Raw genomic sequence first — 10,183 nt, 5'->3', positions numbered from 1 at the left:
TTAAATTCAGCATGAGACCTGGACTTGGAATTCCCAACAGTCCTGGGCATTTGTTCTACAACTTGAGGATGTGCAGCAGAGTTGTCTGCGTGCGCTCTGCTCAGAAGCAAAAGTGAAACCAACACTGGACTTGACACACTCCCCTTCTCGCATTGCCCTTCCACATTGCAAGAGGTTCATGGCTCCCTCCCTTTAGGATTTAGAAATCATTATGGAGAAATCTTTCCATGAACTGGGTTTTCTGTTGTTCTATTGTAGCTTGGGTGGATAAACTGCTCCACGTGTAGACACTATTCTGTCAAACGTTTGCCCAACACCATGAATCCCAAGATCCATCCTCCTCCACCCTTCACCACAGAATTGGAGCCTTTGTTGTTTTCAGTCTTCCTCAGGAGCCTCGTTTCAGCCCCTCGATTCTGATTGGTTGGGCAAGCCAGGGTTGATGGCTGAAAAATTGAACTGAGTGCTGCAATTAATGTCTTATCTTTTGGCTGACATTTCATTCCGTGTTCACTGAATCCTGGTCACGCTTGTCAGAAAGGCTGATTCATGGTGAGAACAGAATAGCATGTGTTCAAAACCGAGCCAGAACTGCTTTACAGGGTCAGAAGTGCTGGTCTGATAATGTATATAAGCCCAGAGTCCGCAGTGCACAAACACCTCACAGAGAGGCAAACAACTCACCGCAACCATGAAGTACCTGAGTCTACTTCTCCTTTTCGCCCACATGGCGGGGCTCTTGGCAGGTAGGGAGCAATGTGCTTTGCCTCTCTTTTAATACTGTTTTACCTGTCCTTGCAGCCTCTGGACAGAGCTCCAAGTGTCCGGTGTGGAGCTTGCAGCCTCTCGATGGGGTTCTGCCACTTTCGAGGGGATGTCAAAACCTTGAAGAGAGGGCAGAGGCTCTTTACTAGAATGGTCACAGGGCCGGGGGGGACTTGGGTTATGCCCGAGACTGTAGAACCTGGGAGTGTTCTCCTGAGGGTGGAGAATTTTAAGGGGGAATCAGTTATGAAGGGACTTGATGGAGTAAATGAGGAGAGGTTGTTTCCACTGGCAGTAACCAGAGGAGTCAGATTGAACTGATTCTCAAACATACCAGAGGGTAAATGCGACAACTGTTTCTGTACAGTGAGTTGCTGCGATCAGCGAATGACCGGGCGAAAGAACGGGGGCAGCACATTCCCAGAATTATTTTGAATTTACAATAGAGAATTTGCCACTGCAACTGGAGGAAGCATTCTACCCAAATATTCTTCAGCAGTAACTGTGCTCAATGTAAAGACTTCAGTGATGAAGAGTAACGAGATAAACTGGGATGTCCTTCCTCAGGGGAAAGAATGTCCATGGGAGATTTAATCCAAATGTTCAGAATTATGAGCATTTGATAGGGTAACAAAGAAACTCTTTCCTCTGGCAGGGTGGTCGGTAAGCAGAGGCCATGATTTGAGATAAGTTGTAAAGGGAGCAGAGGGGAAACATATTTTAACACAGCGGGTTGCTGTGATCTGGAATGTGCTGCCTGAAAGGCCAGCGGAGTCAGATTCATGAGGAACTTTCAAAAGGGAATTGGTAAGTATTGGATTGGGAAACATTTAAAGGACTCTGCGGAAGGAGCAGGTGGAGTTGGGCATCCGAGTATAATGTGAGTATGTAATTACATAAATCAAGGACTTGGAAACTGCACAAGTCTGTCCTGCCCTGAGATGTGATAATTAACCAGACATCAATGCAAAATTAATCTAACTGCATGCTTCATCATCATGGATAAAGACTGCTGAGTCCTTTTCCTACAGGATTGAACTTTTCCTTTCCGACTTAACGTTTAACAGTTGCATTAATTAGTGGAGGGGGTAATGTTACACAGCTTGTAGATGTCCTCCAAATGTTTTGGATTGAATAAATTAATTAGGGAAGCAAAATATATAATACTTTCTGATATTAGTTTATTATTTTGACCCTGACTTTTATTTGTTTGTGTTTTTTCTCCGTTAACCCCTTTTTCCCCCCAAAAGAAATCATTTTTAAAAATTAAGACTCCTTCTTTGCAACGCTGACTGCAAGAACACTGTTCGCGGGCTGCTTCTTTGCAATGCTGACTGTGAGGACACCATTCCTAAAGCGCTTCACTGTGACACTGACTGCGAGGTGTCCTGAGAAAAGGTTCAGCAGAGGGAGATGTTCAGCCAATATTAGAAAAGACAGCGAGAGAGTCAGGAAGGCATAGATGTTCTGGACCAGTCAAGTCACAAGGGAGTTTGACAAGATTGGTGGTATTTATTTTAATGCAAAAACAAGGAGCATGAGGAACCAGGCAGATGAGTTGAGGGCACAAATTAGAACATGGGCATGATCTCGTTGAGACATGGTTGAGAGAGGGGCAAGTTTGACAGCTCAATCTTCCAGGATATAGGATCTTCAGGCGAGACATGGAAAGAGGTAAAGGAGGAAGGGGTGTTGAAATTTTGATCAGGGAATCAATTACAGCAGTAATGAGGGACAACATCTTAAGGAGCTCTTCAAATTAAGCCTGATGGGTAGAACCTAAAAACCAAAAAGGAGCAATCACATTGCTGGGCGTGTTCTATCGGCCCCCTAACAGTCCGAGAGAAATAGAAGGCAGATATCTAGGCGAATTTCAGAGCGGTGCTGAATACTGTAGTGATAGTAGGGGCTTTCAACTTCCCCAACGTTAACTGGGGTAGTCATAGTGTGAAAGGTTTAGAGGGAGCATAATTCTTAAAATGCAACCAGAATTTCTTTAAGCCTGAACGTAGAAGGCTCTATAAGACGGGGTGGTCCTGGACTTGCATTTGACATGAAAGCAATCTTCATTAGATTCAAGATTGTTATGGAAAAGGACACGGTTGGGCCTGAAATAAAGTTCTGAACTAGGGAACGGCCGATTTCAATAAGATCAGATATGATTTGGCCAGAGTGGACTGGGAGTAGACACGTTTCGGTAAATCTGTGACACGACAGTGGGATCCATTCAAGAAGGAAATAGGGAGAGTACAGGGTCAACATTTGTCAATGAAGAAAAAGGGTGGAACCAGTAAATCCAATGAACCCTGGATATCAATGGATATACAGCGTTAGATAAAAAGAAAAGGGAGGCTTATGACATATATAGAGCGCTCAAAACAGCAGAAGCCCTGGAGGTGTAGAGAATGTACAAGTACAAACTAGAATATGATATTAGGAGAGCAAAAAGGGGACATGAAAGGATACTGGCAGATAAAATAAAGGAAAATCCTCAATTGTTTTCCATGTACATTAAGGATAACAGGGAAAGAGAAGGACCTATTAAGCACCTCAGCGGTAATTTGTGTGTGGAGCCGAAGGATGTAGGTAGGATTCTAAATGAATACTTGATTAGGTATTGAGTAGGTTGGCAGGTGTAAAAGTCGACAAAACTCCAGGGTCAGATGAAATGTATCCCAGGCTGTTGAGTGAAGCGCGGGCTGGCAAAAAATTTCCGATTCTTGTCTGGCCACAGGAGAGGTGCCGGAGGACTGGAGGACAGCCAATGTGGTTCCATTATTCAAGAAGGGAGGAAGGGATAAACACAGGCCAGTCAGTCTAACCTCAATGGTGGGGAAACTATTGGAAGCAATTCTGAGAGACAGAATTAATCTGCATTTGGGGAGGCAGGGGTTAAGCAAGAACAGTCAGTATGGTTCTGTTCAGGGGAGATCATGTCTGATCAACCTAATTGGGTTTTTCAAAGTCGTAAACTAGTGTGTAGTTGAGGGCAATACATCATGTGGTCCACCTGGACTTCAGCAAGGCTTTTGATAAGGTGCCACATGGGAGACTGAATGCAAAGGTAAGAGTCCAGGAAATGTGGATGATTGAATCCAGAACTGGCTGAGTGGCAGGAAGCAGACGGTGCTCATAGAATATCTACAGGGCAGTGGGAGACCATTTGGACCATCGAGTCTGTACCGACCCTTCGAACGAGCACTCTACCCATGTCCACTCCCCCGTCCACCCTACTCTATCCCCGTAACTCAATAGATTAATCTGCACATCCCTGGACACTAACGGGTAATTTAACACGGACAATCCACCTAACTTGCACATCTTTGTACTGTGGGAGGAAACATGAGCAACCGGAGGAAACTTACAGCGACACGGGGAGAACATACAAACTCCACACAGACAGTAACTCAAGGCACGAAGAGTTGAACCAGGGTCCCTGGCGCTGTGAGACAACAGTGCTAACAACTGTGCCACCCTGCCACCCCTAAATGGTGGTCGAGGGGTGTTTTTCTGACTGGAAGCCTGTGTCCAGTGGGGTTCCGCCGGGATCAGTGTCGGGGTCCCTTGCTGTTTGTGGCTTATATAAATGATTTAGACTTGAATGTAGGACGGTTGATCAGTAAGTTTGCAGACGAGAGAAAAATTGGCAGGCTGGTAAATAGTGAGGATAGCCTCAGATTTCAGGAGGATATAGACGGGCTGGTCAAATGGGCTAATCAGTGGCAAATGGAATTCACCATGGATAAGTGTGAGGTGATGCACTTGGGCAGGACAAACAAGGCAAGGGAATACAGGATAAACGTTAGAATCCTGGGAAGCACCGAGGATCAGAGGGACCTCAATGTGCATGTACACCCGTCAATTGAGGCAGCAGGGTGGGTGGATACAATGGTTAAGATGTTATAGGGTATAATTGCCTTTATTAGCTGAGGCACGGAGTTTAAGAGCAGGGAGGTTATGCTGGAACTGTATAAAATGTTGGTTCGGTCACAGCTAGAGGATCGTGAGCAGATCTGGAATCCACATAAGAGGGGCGTGATCGCACTGGAAAGGGTGCAGAGGAGATTTAGCAGGATGTTGCCTGAGCTGGAGAGTTTTAGCTACAAAGAGCGATTGGATAGACTGGGATTGTTTTCCTTGGAGCAGAGGAGACTGAGGGGGGGCATCCCAAAAGCAAATAAAACAAACTGAGGTGGTTGTTTTTGATCAACGCAGACGCAATGGGCCGAATGTCCTTTTCTGTGCTGGAGACTTTTATTACCTCAGCACTTTATGTAAATGTTTGTAAAGATTCAAATCAATCCATGATTCATGGAAACCGAGATGAATTATTTTCTTTTGGCAGACCATTATGGTGCTTCCCAATATGGTATGTATTTTAGTCCTGAGAATTTAATAATCAATTTTTGTCTGTTTTAATCTCTAGAAAGAATAATACAAGCACTCTTAGTAAAATTGTTCATAATACCCAAATCCAAATCCCTTCGCTGCACCATTCCACGCTCACTGGCTGCTTCTAACATGTTCCAAAACTGTTAAAAGTGTAAATTCTCTTCAGTTGGCAATAGCGACCAAATCCGTTTAGCTAACCATCTGGTCCTATTGCGATCCTGGACCAGACCCCAACAGTTACTAGGATACCGGACAGAACCCCTAATATTTTATTTTTAATTTGTAAGACTGCGAGGAAAGACTCCAGGAGTGATTCCACACACAAATCGGGATATGGTGTATTAAACAAGCTTTCTTATTAACACAATATTAAAACTACATTTAACAGCACAAACATATAGCTACAATTACCAGTGAAACAATGCTTCACAATAAAATAATAACTACCATCTTTCTATCGCCAATAAAGCAGAACCTCATCACCCACTTTTAAATACAGTTAGCATACCCAGAATACTTCCTTTCTCGAGATGTCTTGGACAAACTGCCTTGATAGAGAGAGATCCTTCAGGGACCAGCCCGCAGGTCCTTGCCTGTGTCGAGCTACTGTTTAACTTCCCAGCATTTGGCAAAAAGCTCATGTTTTGTTCACAGTCAAATCTTTTTAACTGAACTGTTTCTCCAGAAGCTGCTAGCCTGTGCAAACATAGGTCAAAACGCACTACGTTTCCAGAAACTGCTCGCCTGTTCACAGACAGATCTAAGCTAAACTCAACACCTGACTGCTTCAGCCCCCGGCTCTTCCCATTAACCACATAATCTCGATCCCACTAACTGGGTTATGACCATCTGACTAATGGCGATGCTTCTATTTCATCCCCAGGGAATATTTCTAGAAACAAAATTCCATCAGCCTTGCTTTGGCAAACAATATCCATGGCTGGAATAAATTATGATCTTACTTTTACAATATTTTCATTGCACCTCTGTAGCCCCAAAGTCTAGCTGCCTTTCAAACCAGGATTTTTAACAACATTACTGCAGCAATCAAATACACACCCCAACCCAGGCGTTTAACCATTACTGCACCAGGTACATATAATACTATATTTATATATGAAATTCCGACATTCATCACACCTCCCCCCTTAAAAAAATGAACTAACAATATGAAAAGATGGCTTTGCTTTCTAAAGCCTTTGAACTTCAAACCTTACTCGTTACTAAATACCATTAATACTCAATAAGATACATTGAAATTACTCACCAGGGAACAAAATATATTTGTGTTCTCCAAAACACAGCAGAAAATGGCATTCCCCAAAATTTGCAGCAGGTTAGAGATTCAGCTGACCCGATGAAATATGATAATGACAAATTTCAGACCCTGCACACGAAAAAACACCCTCTGGCTTCCCACTTTGTGATTCTGAAATACAGATTTCTGGTTGAAACCACTCATGCCCAGAAATCTCAGGACTTCTCTCCTCGTTGACCGTAATGGAAACTCCCCAAAGCTTTCGTTTTCACCTGCGGTGGGGCGATCTGACCAGGAATTGTATGACCGAAGGCAGCAACCAGCATCCACCCTCCTGTAGTCGATCGATAATTCTTTTAAATGTTCCAAATGCTTCTTCCACATTTGACTAAACACTACAAAATCGTCAGTGTACACGGCACAATTGTTTAGTCCGGACATGACCTTGTTGGTTAATCTTTGGAATGTTGCTGGGGCATTCTTCATTCCGAACTACATTCATTTAAACTGACACAGACCATTAGACGCCACAAAAGCCAAAATCTCTTCACCCTGTCTGATAAAAGTACTTGCCAAATATCCTTTAAGTAAGACAAGTTTGGAAACAAAATTTGTTTGTCCCACCTTTTCAACACAGTCTTCCAAACATCAGGGGTTTGGGAATACTAATTGTACAATCACACCATTAAACACTTTTGCAGCACCAGTCCCAGCTGCCTTTCACTGTCTGCCCATGGGTGGGAAGGTTGGACTGGAGTTGGATGTGGGCCTATGGTGTTAGCACACATCGGACCCATGCACATCCAACAGGCCATGACGGCCACAGTATGAGACAGCCTCAGTCTACGACCCAAACCTGGCTCCATCTCCCCTCACCACCCCCCGAAAAAAATAATGTGGAGGTGTCCCCGTGGTATAACCAGAGATCATCCAGCCGGCTGCGGTCCGTTATCTAAATGACAGGAGTCAGACTACCTTGGAAGGTTAGGAGCAGCTTATCTTACAACAAGTCGTCATCATCCTCCGCGCCTTCCCCAGAGAAGCCGCACCTTTAGGGGCCAAGCCCTCACCTTGCGGAGCTAGCCCCGCGCCGGAGTCGTTGGCACGCCGCCGCCGAATTTTCGGTGCCGGAGAATTTGGAAGCCGGCAGGGGAGGGATTCACGCCGCCCCCCGGCGATTCTCCGACCCGGCGGGGGGTCGGAGAATCCCGCCCAGCGAATGAACTAACAGTATTGGAAGACAGTGAGAAAACCCATGGCAAACTGCATAGACCTCCCCAACCTGTGTACAATCAGCAGTGAAGGCAATGGTCTATATAGTGAGAAGCCATTCAGCCGATTGGCTAGGATTGGCCAGTAACTGCATGTTTTAACGTCAATAGAAATAGTTCTCCCCAAACAGCGAGGTCAAATATTTCCAACTTAGCTGATGGTCAACAAGCAGGTGCCACTTGAACAGGTAATTCTATCCAGTCAGGAACATTCTGAGTTACTCACGTAACTCTGCCCTGCCTAGTGACCATTAACCAGACCGCAAAGCAAATTGATCAAATATATAGAAAAATCGCTGCACTGTTGTCATACAGTGCTGGGTTTTTTTTAACCATATTTAGATTTTTAAAACAACAGAGTGAAGAATTCCACACAAATCATGCTGGATTACCCAGAAATAATCCGAGGATAAATAAAAGCATTAAGCAAGTTCAAATGACGTGAATATGAATGGTAATGTTTATATCAATTGTAAAAGGTGAGGAGAGAATTTTATATTTTATTCTCTGCATTGATGCAAGACAGATATTCATCTGCGAACGGATGGGAAATTAATAAAGTGAAATAAAATGATTATGATTCGTAATTTTAATTTAATTTTTGAAAGAGCAACACCTACCCATAATCCTTGCACCATTTATTATTCCAGTTTTAGAACTAATTGTGTTGAACATGTGGATTTCTAATACATTCTCTCAAAACATGTTAACACCAATCTATTCCTTCCACAGCATACGTAATCTCCGACAAAGGTATTGTTTCAATTTTACTGATCAGTTTCTCAACATGGAATAAGGACACAGACACTGAATAATATAAGATGTTGTTCACAGCCAATCACAAACCCCACCACTGCCCCATCACCCTGCACATTGACATCGACTCCCTTGTTACACAGTACTCATGGGGTTTATTTGCTATTATCGAAATTACTGGTCAGGAATTGAGTATGTTTCTGTTATGAGAAGATGCTGCAGAAATTACATCAACCAAGCTTTCTAATTAACTAAATATTCAGCTGACCCCATGAAATATGATAGCAGCAAATTTCAGATCCTGCCCTATCAATCCAGGCTCTCACTTTGTGATCCCGATAGGAGGACACAAAAGGTATTTGAACACACCGACTGTGGGGAAATCCATGGTGAACTGCATCTCTATCCCACACTGTGTGAGGACTGTAATAAAATCAATGGTCACAATATGCCTAATATATTGTGTTAACTGCTGGACATGTCAACATCCAGGCAGCATGGGAACATATCATTCTAAACAATCAATGATGGCCACAGCTACTTAATTTAGTGATGCTCTGTGGTATTGGGTATGGGTTAATCAGACAAACATGCAAATTTATACAACTTGATAGTTTAGCAAAATGATAAATAATTAGCGTTCCTCCATTTTTGTCACAATGAACAGCGACACGCTGTGGTGAATATCAGACAAAGGAATGTCACATAGTTTGTACATTACCTGTTCTGGAGTTAAAATGAACTTAAATCAGTTGAAATTATGAAAATGTGAATGATATATATACTGTTATAATCCTGAAGGAGGGAAATATACATAATACTCTGTACTTTAGTGCAAGATACTTAGATATTCACCTGAATCACGAGTAAGGATCAGTAAACTGCTTAGAAAATATGCACAGCAATGTTCCTTCTATATGTGGAAAAGAAATTATAACCCAAGAACTGTGCAATGTGTAAGGTACCGATTACTGAATTGGTTTGTGTAAATGTTGTTTCCCAATTCATTCTTTGCAAACAATGTTAACGTCAATCTGTTTGTTCCACAGATTGCGATATTTATCCAGGTAAAGTATTGTCATTAATTTTATATATTACACTCTCCAACAAGTACAGTGACAGAGTTGGAGCAATAAATATTGATGATAGCCAAACAATCCCTTCAATACATTAGTACAGTACATCTAATCCCTCACTACAAAGTATGAACTGGTGAATTTGCTGTTCTCAAAATTACTTGCCAAAGAAAATATGTATTTTGGTCCTCCAGAAAGCAGTAGAAATTAGTATTTCTCAAATATTGTTGTTGCTGAGAGTTTCAGCTGATCCTATGAAAAGTGATTACAGCAAACTTTAGGTCCTGCCAAGGAAAACCTCTCCTTTTATAATTCCTGTAAGATAGGGAATGAATGAACCGTATTGAATGAGCAACTGTGAGTATACCCATGGTAAACCGTATTTACATCCCCAACCTGTTTACACTCAGCAGTGAAGGCAATGATCAACATCGGGGCAAGTTATTCAGACTATTGGCTGGAATAGTCCGGGAGCTGGATGTTTTTAATGGAAAATGAGATAGTCCTATCCAATCAGCTGTGTCAAATATTTCCAACATGCCTGCTGGTCAACATCGAGGAACAGGGTGAAGTTATAGTTCTATCCAATACAGAGCTTTCTGAGTTGCTCAAGTCTGTCCAGCCCTGCTCAGTGGCCATTAACCAGACCGCAAGACTGATTTATC

The 10,183-nt window shown here is 42.8% G+C and overlaps 1 long non-coding RNA gene across 1 annotated transcript; it reads left to right on the top strand.

The window, feature by feature from the left end:
- The first annotated feature begins 609 nt into the window (after nucleotides 1-609).
- On the top strand, nucleotides 610-9,510 carry LOC140404788 (uncharacterized). The gene is made up of 3 exons (XR_011938578.1): nucleotides 610-746; nucleotides 8,419-8,439; nucleotides 9,492-9,510. It is a non-coding gene; the product is annotated as an uncharacterized lncRNA (long non-coding RNA).
- Nucleotides 9,511-10,183: the final 673 nt, after the last annotated feature.

This window comes from Scyliorhinus torazame, chromosome 31 (genome assembly GCF_047496885.1).
Source record: "Scyliorhinus torazame isolate Kashiwa2021f chromosome 31, sScyTor2.1, whole genome shotgun sequence".
Classification (NCBI taxonomy): domain Eukaryota; kingdom Metazoa; phylum Chordata; class Chondrichthyes; order Carcharhiniformes; family Scyliorhinidae; genus Scyliorhinus; species Scyliorhinus torazame.
The sequence above is the reverse complement of the archived record's forward strand: the minus strand, read 5'-3'. Positions and strand labels throughout refer to the sequence as shown.